Here is a 10,863-nt window from a genome sequence, read left to right on the forward strand (position 1 = left end):
AGGAAAAATAGCAAATTGGCTTAATATCTACAGTACCCCTCAGATACCCGGCTTCACTTTTCCAGTTAAACCAGAGCTCAATTATTGTATGATCCACAGGGAACAGTGAAAACTGGATCAGCTGAACAGACTGAAGTCAATCATTCCTCCTCCAGAAAGAGATGACCCAATGACAGATTTGTCAGCTAAGAACGCAGGAAAGAAACTTTCATTTCATATATCCCTAAATTTTATTGTTTTATTATATTGTATTTTAATCAATGCTATTTCATTGAATAAAATCTATGACATATGAATATTACAAATCTTTTTATAAAGCTTATTCTTTATCACTATGTATACATTATAGAATTTGAGTGGATTCAATCATTTTTCTCAATTATTTACACATTTCTGATCATGATACATACTTATGTTTGTATCATTAGTCCTGTGAAATATTTAATATTTAATATTATTATAAGCTATTTAATGTCTTAAAATGTATATCAATATGTACTAGAATGATCAGATAATAGTATTTTGGATCCAAGTCCTAATAAAATTTTATAGTATTATGTTAATTATAATTTGTATGAATAAATAATGATTTGAGGGGCCACCTGGTGGCGTAGCAGTTAAGTATGCGCGCTCCGCTTCAGCAGCCCAGGGTTCACAGGTTCGGATCCCAGGCGGGCACCAATGCACTGCTTGTGAAGCCATGCTATGGCGTTGTCCCATAAAAAGTAGAGGAAGATGAGCACAGATGTTAGCCCAGGGTCCATCTTCCTCAGCAAAAACAGTAGGATTGGCATCGGATTTTACCTCAGGGCTGATCTTCCGCACACACACAAAAAAAAGTTCAAAAAAATTTAAAAAATAAAGATTTGATTATCATCTGGTATACGTAAAATCTTTTCAAACATAATAAACTTTTATAACATCAACAACTGTAAGTTTAACTCTTCTAAAGCCTGTATTTTATGGTGACCATTCACCCTGAATTTCTCAGATCTGAGGGGTGTCCTGGATTGTGGGACTTTCAGCGCTGAAAACCAGGAGATCCCAAGGTCTACAGGGACATGGTTTGCTCATAGTTGAACATTACGCCATATGATTCATTCTAATTTACATTCCCAACACGTATACCTAGGAACACTCCATTCAGTCCATTCTTTCCAACCTTGAATACCTAATTTGGAGGCTAATCTCTAATATTTAGCGTAACTAAAATTTTTTTTCACTGTTTTCTATTGAAGTTTGGTATGTTCATATGTTTTTTAACCAGCTCTATTTTCTTTGTGGGTATTCAGTTAGTCTTGTTTTAGATTTTATTTTTAATAGTCTTTGAATCTCATTTTTTATATAAGAATTTTTTTGAAACTCTGCATTATTTTAGACAATTGTTAATGAAAATAATATACTATACATTTCAGAATTAACACTAAAGTTGTTTTTTTGAAATACTGAAGAAAATGACCTCTGATATAGTGCAACAGAACTGATATCTCAGAGCTCAATGTCCTTCAAATGGGAAGGGTACATCTAATCAGTTGAATTTTATGCAGTTGCTTAAAAAATGTGGCAGGTATTTGCATGGAAAGATCTCTGTATAAGTATATATATACGATTAATAGAAATGAATCATGCCTAAAATTGTATGCAGTGGCTATAGCTGATGTGAAGTAGGAAGGATACAGGAATTCATTATTATGTTGGTTTATGTATTAAAAAAGGGAGAAAGATTAAAAGAACAAACAAAAGTAAATAATTAATAAAGTAAAAAGAATAAATAAGGAATGCGATGACTCTATAAACAGGGTTGGGCACTAAAAGGACTGAGAACAGGGATAGATTAAATATTTTTACTCCATACCTACTTTTTTGGAGATCATTGGATCTTGGCACTATATGTATGAAGAAACTATTCAAATTTGTACTCAATTTACTCAATTTTAAAGATTTTCCCAAACTGACTTAGTCAGTGTCTGCTCTGAGAATACAGAAATCAATGGAAAAAATGAGAGGGGCCTCTTGCAAGAGATCATGTCATAAATTACCTTTTATTTGTTTGTAAACAAAAAAAAACATACCCCAACAAGCTTAAGTCAAAAAGGAAGTTCATTCGAAGGATACTGATTTTCTGCCCACAAAAAATCAAAGCAAGAGTTGAAGGATGTTATGTGGGTGCTAAGGGAAGAGCATTTCAGAGTAAGGAACAGCAGATGCAAAGTTTCTGAAGCAGGAAGAAACCTGATGTATTTGATGTATTCAAGGCAAAGCAAGGCACATGGCGAGGGCGAGAAGAGGTAGTCAGTTACACAATTTACCCCGAAAATATTATAAAATGGGGAAGCTCTGATAGGTAGCTCTTAAGTGGAGGTATTCTGAGTGTCAAGTCTGTTTCATATCCCTATTTTATTAAAGGCAAGCACTCCCTACCCCCTGCCCAGATGTATAAAGTGAGATGGCAGAGATTTGGCATGTGAATCCAACTGAATGGTGTATATGTATATATCACTAACAGGGTATATATATTCTACATTTTCTTTATCCATTCCTCCATTGACTCATTCTTAGGTTATTTCCATATCTTGGCTATTGCAAACAGTGCTTCCATAAACATCAGAGTGCAGATATCTTTTCAAGATACTGATTTCATTTCTTTTGGTTTTATGCCCAGGAGTGAGATTACTGAATCATATGGTAGTTCTATTTTTAATTTTTTGAGGAACCACAATACTCTTTCCCATAACAGCTGCACCAATTTACATTTCCACCAACAGTGTACAAAGGTTCCCTTTTCTTCCCACCCTTGCCAACACTTGCTATCTCTTGTATTTTTTATAATAGCCATCTTTTGTTTTAGGGTTTTTTTGGGGGGGGGGGGTTCTTTGCTATTGAGTAGTATGAGTTCCTTATATATTTTGAATATTAACCCCTAATCAGATATATGGTTTGCAAATATTTTATCCCATTTCATCGGTTGTCCTTTCATTTTGTTGATTGTTTTCTTTGCTTTGCAGAAACTTTTTAGTTTGATGAAGTCCCACTTCCTGATTTTTGCTTTTGTTGCCCGTACTTTTGATGTCATATCCAAAAAATTATTGCCAAGACCAATGTCAAGGAGGTTTTTCCCTATGTTTTCTTCTAGGAGTTTCACAGTTTTAGGTCTTACATTTAAGTCTTTAATCCATTTTGAGATAATTTTTCTGTGTGGTGTAAGATAAGGGTCCTATGTCAATCTTTTGCGTGTGGATATGCAGTTTTCACCATTTATTGAAGAGACTATCCGTTTTCTATTGTGCATTCTTGGCACCATCATCAAAGATTAGTTGACCATATCTCCATGGTTTTATTTCTAGGCTCTCCATTCTGTTTCATTGGTCAGTATGTTTGGTTTTATGCCAGTACTATATCATTTGGATTACTATAGCTTTGTAATATAGTATCAAATCAGGAAGTGTAATGACTTGCCTTCAGCTTTGTTCTTCTTTCTCAAGATTGCTTTGGCTATGCAGGGTCTTTTGCGGTTGCATATGAATTTTAGGATTTTTTTCTACTTCTGTGAAAAATGTCATTGACATTTTTATAAGGATTACATTGAATCTATAGATTGACTTTGGTAGTATGGCCATTTTAACTATACTACTTCTTCCAATCCATGAGCATGGGCTATCTTTCCACTTATGCATCTTCTACAATTTCTTTTATCAGTATCCTATAATTTTCAATGTACTGATCTTTCACTTCTTTGGTTAAATTTATTTCTAAGTATTTTATTCTTTGTTATGCTATTGTAAATAGGATTGTTTCCTTTATTTCTTTTTGGGATAGTTTGTTTTTAATGTATAGAAACACAACTGATTTTTGTGTGTTGATTTTGCATCCTACAACTTTACTGAACCTGGTTATTAGTTCTAACATTTTATAGGTGCCGTCCTTAGCATTCTCTATAAATAAGACCACATCATCACCATTGTCAAACAGAGACTATTTTACTTCTTCCTTTCCAATTTGAATCTTTTATTTTATTTTCCTAGCCTAATCTTTAAAATTGCTCTGGCTGGGACTTCCGGTGCTATGTTGAATAGGAGTATTGAGAGTGAGCACCCTTGTCTTGTTCCTGTTCTTAGAGGAAAAGATTTCAACCTTTCACCATTGAGTAGGGTGTTATCTGTTGGCTTGTTATATATGGCCTTATGTCAAGGTATGTTAATTCTCTACTCAGTTTGTTCGGAGTTTTTTTTTATCATGGAAGGATGTTGAATTTTGTCAAAGGCTTTTTCTGCATCTATTGAGATGATCATGTGTTTTTATGTTTAATTCTTATAATATAGTGTATCATGTTTATTGTGTTACACACATTGAACCATCTTTGTATCCCCGGGATAAATCCCACTTGATCGTGGTGTATGATCCTTTTCATGTGATGTTGAATTTTGTTTATTATTATTTTGAGGATTTTTTCATCTATGTTCATAAGGGATGTTGGTCTATAGTTTTCTTTTATTGTAGTGTCTTTACCTGTCTTTAATATTAGGGTAATGCTAGTATTGTAAAATTATTTTGGAAGCATTCCCTCCTCTTCAATATCTTGAAGAGTTTGAGAAGTATTGGCATTGAAGCCATCTGATCTTGGAATTGTCTTTGTTGGGAGGTTTTTGATTACTACTTCAATCTGCTTACTCATAATTGGTCTGTTCAGGTATTTTATTTCCTCACATTTCAGTCTTGTTTGAAGTAGGTTATATGTTTCTAGGAATTCATCCATTTCGTCTAAGTTAACCAATTTGTTGGAATATAATTGTTCATGTAGTCTCTAATGATCCTTTGTATTTCTGTAGTATCAGTTATAATGCTTTCTCTTTCATTGATAATATTATTTGAGTCCTCTCTCTTTTTTATTTGTCAACTTTCTTTATCTTTTCAAAAAACCAACTAAAAGTTTGTCAATTTTCTTTATCCTTAAGGGGCCGGACTGGTGGCACAAGCAGTTAAGTGCGTGCCCTCCGCTGCTGCGGCTCGGGGTTCACCAGTTCGGATCCCTGGCACGTACCAATGCATCGCTTGTCAAGACATGCTGTGGTGGCATCCCATATAAAGTGGAGGAAGATGGGCACGGATGTTAGCCCAGGGCCAGTCTTCTTCAGCAAAAAGAGGAGGGTTGGCATGGATGTTAGCTCAGGGCTGATCTTCCTCACACACAAAAAAATAATAATAATTAAAAAAATTTTTTTCTTTATCCTTAAAAAAAAAAACAATTCTTGGTTTTGTTGACCTTTTCCATTATCTTTATAATGTCTATTTAATTTATTTCTGCTCTTATATTTATTATTTCCTTCCTTCTGCTAACTTTGGCCTTAGTTTGTTCTTCTTTTTCTAGTTCCTTTAGGTGTAAAGTCAAGTTGCTTATTTAAGGTCTTTCTTTATTTTAATATATTTTATAAGTGGCATTTTGTACCTTTTGACCACCTTCACCCATTAAGCCCACCCTCTACCCCAAGCCTCTGGCAAACACCAATCTGTTCTCTGTATCTACGAGGTTTTTATTTGTTTGTTTGTGTGCTTCTTTTTAGATTCCACATAAAAGTGAGATTTTGCAGTATTTGTTTTTCTTTGTCTGACTTATTTTACTCAACATGATGCCCTCAAGATTCATCCATGTTGTGGCAAATGGCAGGATTTTTCCACGTCTTGGCTATTGTGAATAATGCTGCAATGAACATGGGGGTGCAGGTATACTTTCGAGTTAGTGTTTTTGTTTCCTTCAGAGAAACAGCTATTATTGATAGCTGTCTATTTCTCCTTTCATTTCTGTTACTGATTGCTTTATATATTTAGGTGCTCTAATATTGCATGCATGTATAATTACAATTGTTATATCCTCTTGATGAATTGACCACTTTAACATTATATTGTGAACTTCTTTGTCTCTTGTGACAGATTTTGACTGAAAATCTATTTTATCTGAAAAATGTATAGACAATCCTGCTCTCTTTTGGTTCCATTTACATGGAATATTTTTTACCATCCCTTCATTTCAGGCTATGTGTGTCCTTAAAGCTAACATGAGTCTCTTGTAGGCAGCATATTTTTGGACCTTGTTTGTTTTGTTTTGTTTTGTTTTGTTTTAATTCATTCAGCCACACTCTCTTTATTGAAGAATTTATTCCATTTACATTTAAAGTAATTATTCATAGATAATATAATTAGGACTTACTAATGCAATTTTCATCATTGTTTTCTAACTGTTTTGTAGTTCCTTTGTTCCTATCTTTTTCTCTTGCTGTCATCCTTTATATTTTGTTAATTTTGATAGTTGTATGATTTGATTACTTTATCTTTACCTTTTGTGTATGCACCAGTGTTTTTTTCTTTGTGGTTATCGTGAGGCTTACGTACAACATCTTATAGTTGTGACAGTCTATTTTAATATGATAATAACTTAACTTCAATAGCATATGAAATCTCTTCACTTTTTATGCTATTAATATCACACTTTACATTTCTTTTTTTTTAAAGATTTTATTTATTTATTTTTCCCCCCAAAGCCCCAGTAGACAGTTGTATGTCATAGCTGCACATCCTTCTAGTTGCTGTATGTGGGACGCGGCCTCAGCATGGCCGGCCAGAGAAGCAGTCAGTGCACGCCCGGGATCCAAACCCGGGCCGCCAGCAGCGGAGCGCGCGTACTTAACCGCTAAGCCACGGGGCCGGCCCTACATTTCTTTATAATGTGTATGCATTAACAAATTATTGTAGCTATTACTATTTTAATACTTTTGCGTTTTAAATTTTATACCACTACTGTTAAAAGTGATTAACATACCACCATTACAGAATTAGCGTATTTTTAATTTGACTATATATTTATATTTACCACTGAGTTTTACACTTTCACACGTTTTTACTTAATGCCTTTCATTTCAAGTTGAAGGACTCCCTTTAGCATTTCTTGTAAGGCATATCTAGTACTAATGAACTCTCTCAGCTTTTGCGTGCCTGGGAATGTCTTTATCTCACCTTCTTTTCTGAGTAACAGCTTTGCTGGCATAGTATTCTTGGTTGGCAGATTTTTCTTTCAGCACTTGGAATATTTCATCACATTCCCTTCTGACCTGCAAGGTTTACGCTGACAAATCTACTGATAGCCTCATGGGAGTTCCCTTGTATGTGACAAGTTGCTTTTCTCTTGCTGCTTTCAAAATTATCTCTTTGTCTTTGACATTTGAAATTTGATTATACTATATCTTGGGGAAATACCCTTTGAGAAGCTCAAGTGGTTCAAATGTAATGATCCCTTGACCCACGTTTAGTTGCCTGCTAAAATGTTAAATCAGCTACTTCCTCCCATTGGGTAGATCCAGAGCTTACAGCCACCCCAGTCCTCCTCCAGAGAGTAGAGCTACTCTCAGGGCTCAGGACACAGAATTGTGTGTTTGTGATAGTGGGAAAGGGCTCAGATTTTCACAATGGATCAAACTATGGATATTCATCACCCAGGTAGATGAAGGGGAGATAAAAGAGCCATCACAAGCTGTCCAGCACCAGCTGTAAGGTGAGGGAGTCCTTCAATTATCTGCACCATGGCATAGAGTCTTCTCTCCCTTCTTTTCCTCTTCCTCCTGACTTATCTCACAGGGTCATGGAGATTTCAGAGACCATCCTTCGGTAGTATGCGTCTGCATGTCTTACTAATTCCTGACGTGTTTGTTTTCATTTCAGGGTACAATTCTCAGGATGTGGTGATCCAGGAGTCCTCACTGTCCATGTCCACAGGAAGAACAGTCACTCTCACTTGTGGCTCCAGCACTGGTACAGTCACCAATGTTCATTGTTCATATTAGTTCCAGCAGAAGTCTGGACAAGCCCCCAAGACGTTCACTTATGACTCACACAACAAACACTCATTAAACCCTGCCCAGTTCTCAGGTTCCTCCCTTGGGGGCAAAGCTGCACTTACACTCTTGAGAGCTTAGTCTGAGGAGGAGACTGTGAATTACTGTTGCTGGTATACAGTGCCATTCAACAAAGTGGCAGTTTCAGATGAACCAAGACATAAATCTGTCCTTGGCAGAGCCAGGGTACAAATATAACATAAGGATAACATATCCAGACACTCGAGCTCTCAGAGCAACCTAAATGTTCACTACCCATAGTGAAAGGTAGAGGGAAGTATCTATATTGATTCTTATTCTTGTTTGAGTCCTAAATTGCAGAAAATTTGTGAAGGACTTGGAAGAAATTTTCCATAAAGAGCAGACTCTCATCATTTTCTATTCCAGAAGGAACAGTAACTGCTGAATCACATTTAAACACTGATTTCAAACACATTTCCTCCAGAAAGAAGCATTTACCAATTAGGTACTTCACCAGCTAAGAGAAAAAAGTAGGAATCTTCCTTTTGTATATTATTAAAATTTATTTTATTTGGTTGCATTTTAATACAATATAAGTATATTGTATAACATTTTAAAAATAAATTAAAATTTATAAACTTTGTTGCGAAGGATTATTCTTCTCAAATGTTAAGGGTTAAACTGTGTTTCCCCTAAAGGACATGTTGATATCCTAACCCCCAGTACCTCAGAATGTGCTCTTACTTGAAATTAATGTAGTAGTAGATGTAATTAGTCAAGATGAGATAATACTGGAATAGTGCAGCCTCCTAATCCAGTTTAATTGGTGTCTTCATCGGAAGACAGCCATGTAAAGACAGAGAACATCGTGTGAAGATGGAACCAGAGACTGGAGTTATGTAGCTGCAAGCCAAAGAACATCAAGGCTGCTGGCAAACCACCAACAGCCTGGAAAAGGCAGGAAGGATTTTCTTACAGGATTCAGATGGAATATGGTCCTGCCCTAGGGACTTTTATTCCTGACCTCCAGAACTACGAGACATTACTTTTTATTGTTTTAAGCCACCCAGGTTGTGGTATTTTATTATGACAGCCCTAGGAAATTAATTTACCAAACAATCAGTTTTGATTGATGGACTGATTGATATTTCTGAATTTGCATGCATTTCTTTCATCTTGGTCCTCAATTTTTCCACAGTTATTGTCATATCTGTGCTCATATTTCTACCTTTAATACACTACTGTCGTCATCTAAGGTTAATATAAGTAATTCCCCGTGTCTAAAAAAGTATATGAATATAAAATTACAGTTTAATAGTATTTTGAATGTAGTTAGTAATACAAAAGTATAGCTTTTTAGCTAAATCAAGTAATGTACTAGTTTCAATAAAGATCTAAAGATTTTTTTTTTTTAATTATTGGAACACTTCTGGTCATTTTTGTGGATTATGTGAGGTAGGAGGAGTTGCAGCCATTTTCAATGGGGAGGCTTGAGTAAATTCTTCTTGATTTATTGTGCACAAAATGGGGAAAGAGTCAATTTGTTTGCTGGAAAGATTAGTTGTAAGTAGAAAAGATTAAGGTGTGAGGAACAATTCATGACAAAAAACAAACAAGTGCCTTCCTGCCTGTGTTAGACCAGTGCTTCTCAAACTCTAATGTGCACACGTAACATCTGGTAATGTTGTAAAAAGTGAATTCTCATTCAATAGACCTGGAGCGGGGCCAGATATCCTTCATTTCTAAAAGCTCACAGCCCTAAAAATCCACATGTATATTTTCATAGAACCAACTCCATAACAATGGTGTAAAATCAAAAGAGGAAGCTTTTTTTGCAGACAAGAACCAAAGAGAATTTTCTGACAGAGATAACTAAAGACTTTTGATTAAAGAAGCAACACATATTTCCTGAACTAAAGACTTTTGATTAAAGAATCAACACATATTTCCTGCATGAAGCCCACCAGAGATGACAGTTGCAAAGCTAGGAAAGGCTCTACTTTCTTTAAACAAACAAAAGAAAAACAAAAGCAAACACACAACAAACCTCATCTTGACCTGAACTGCCTTCTAGCTCTGTCCAAACTCCCGACTGGCTTCTCCTCCAGTATTTTTTTTTTTTTTTTGTGAGGAAGATCAGTCCTGAGCTAACATCCATGCTAATCCCCCTCTTTTTTTTTTTTTTTCTGCTGGGGAAGACCGGCTCTGAGCTAACATCTATTGCCAATCCTCCTCCTTCCTCCCCCCCCCCCCAACAAAGCCCCAGTAGATAGTTGTATGTCATAGCTGCACATCCTTCTAGTTGCTGTATGTGGGACGCCGCCTCAGCATGGCCGGAGAAGCGGTGCGTCGGTGTGCACTCGGGATCCGAACCCGGGCCGCCAGTAGCGGAGCACGCGTACTTAACCGCTAAGCCACGGGGCCGGCCCTCCTCCAGTCTTTTCTAAAGTGTCGGCCATCCTCACCTCTCCACTTCCCCGTCTCTGATTCACAACTTCCCTTCTAAATGTCTGACCTCTCTTGGGGTCATTCCTACCACACTCCTTCCCTCCTGTGGCCTCCTAAGTTCCTAGATCTTTATATCAGAAAAGCCATTGACATTTTCTCAGATCTTTCCTTGGAAGTTGACACTCATCCCTTCCTCTTTTATGAACCTCTCTAATCCCTCAGTTCAGAAGAAGCCACAAATCAGCTGCTTCTTCTTCAACCTGCTAATACCTTCTCCTTTTCCTCCCTGGGCTTCTCCTCATTTCCCAGGGAACCAACAAGTGTGCTTGTTTATTCTCTCAAACACTCACCACATGTGTCCTCTGTGCACCTCTAGTGAGGAATCAGGTAGGAAGAGAGGAACCTGGATTCCTGAGCGGCCTGGAGAGTGACTTCATGGTTGAACTGTCCCTGTTCTCAGCTAATGTATGTTTTCTTTCATGTACGGTTTGTGTATGAGGCACTCCTTCCCCTGAGGATTCTTTATAAAGGGGGTGAATTCTGTTTCTGATTCCTGCTGAGGAGGCCCAAATAG

The sequence above is a fragment of the Diceros bicornis genome, chromosome 35 (assembly GCF_020826845.1).
Source record: "Diceros bicornis minor isolate mBicDic1 chromosome 35, mDicBic1.mat.cur, whole genome shotgun sequence".
In the NCBI taxonomy this organism is placed as follows: Eukaryota; Metazoa; Chordata; class Mammalia; order Perissodactyla; family Rhinocerotidae; genus Diceros; species Diceros bicornis.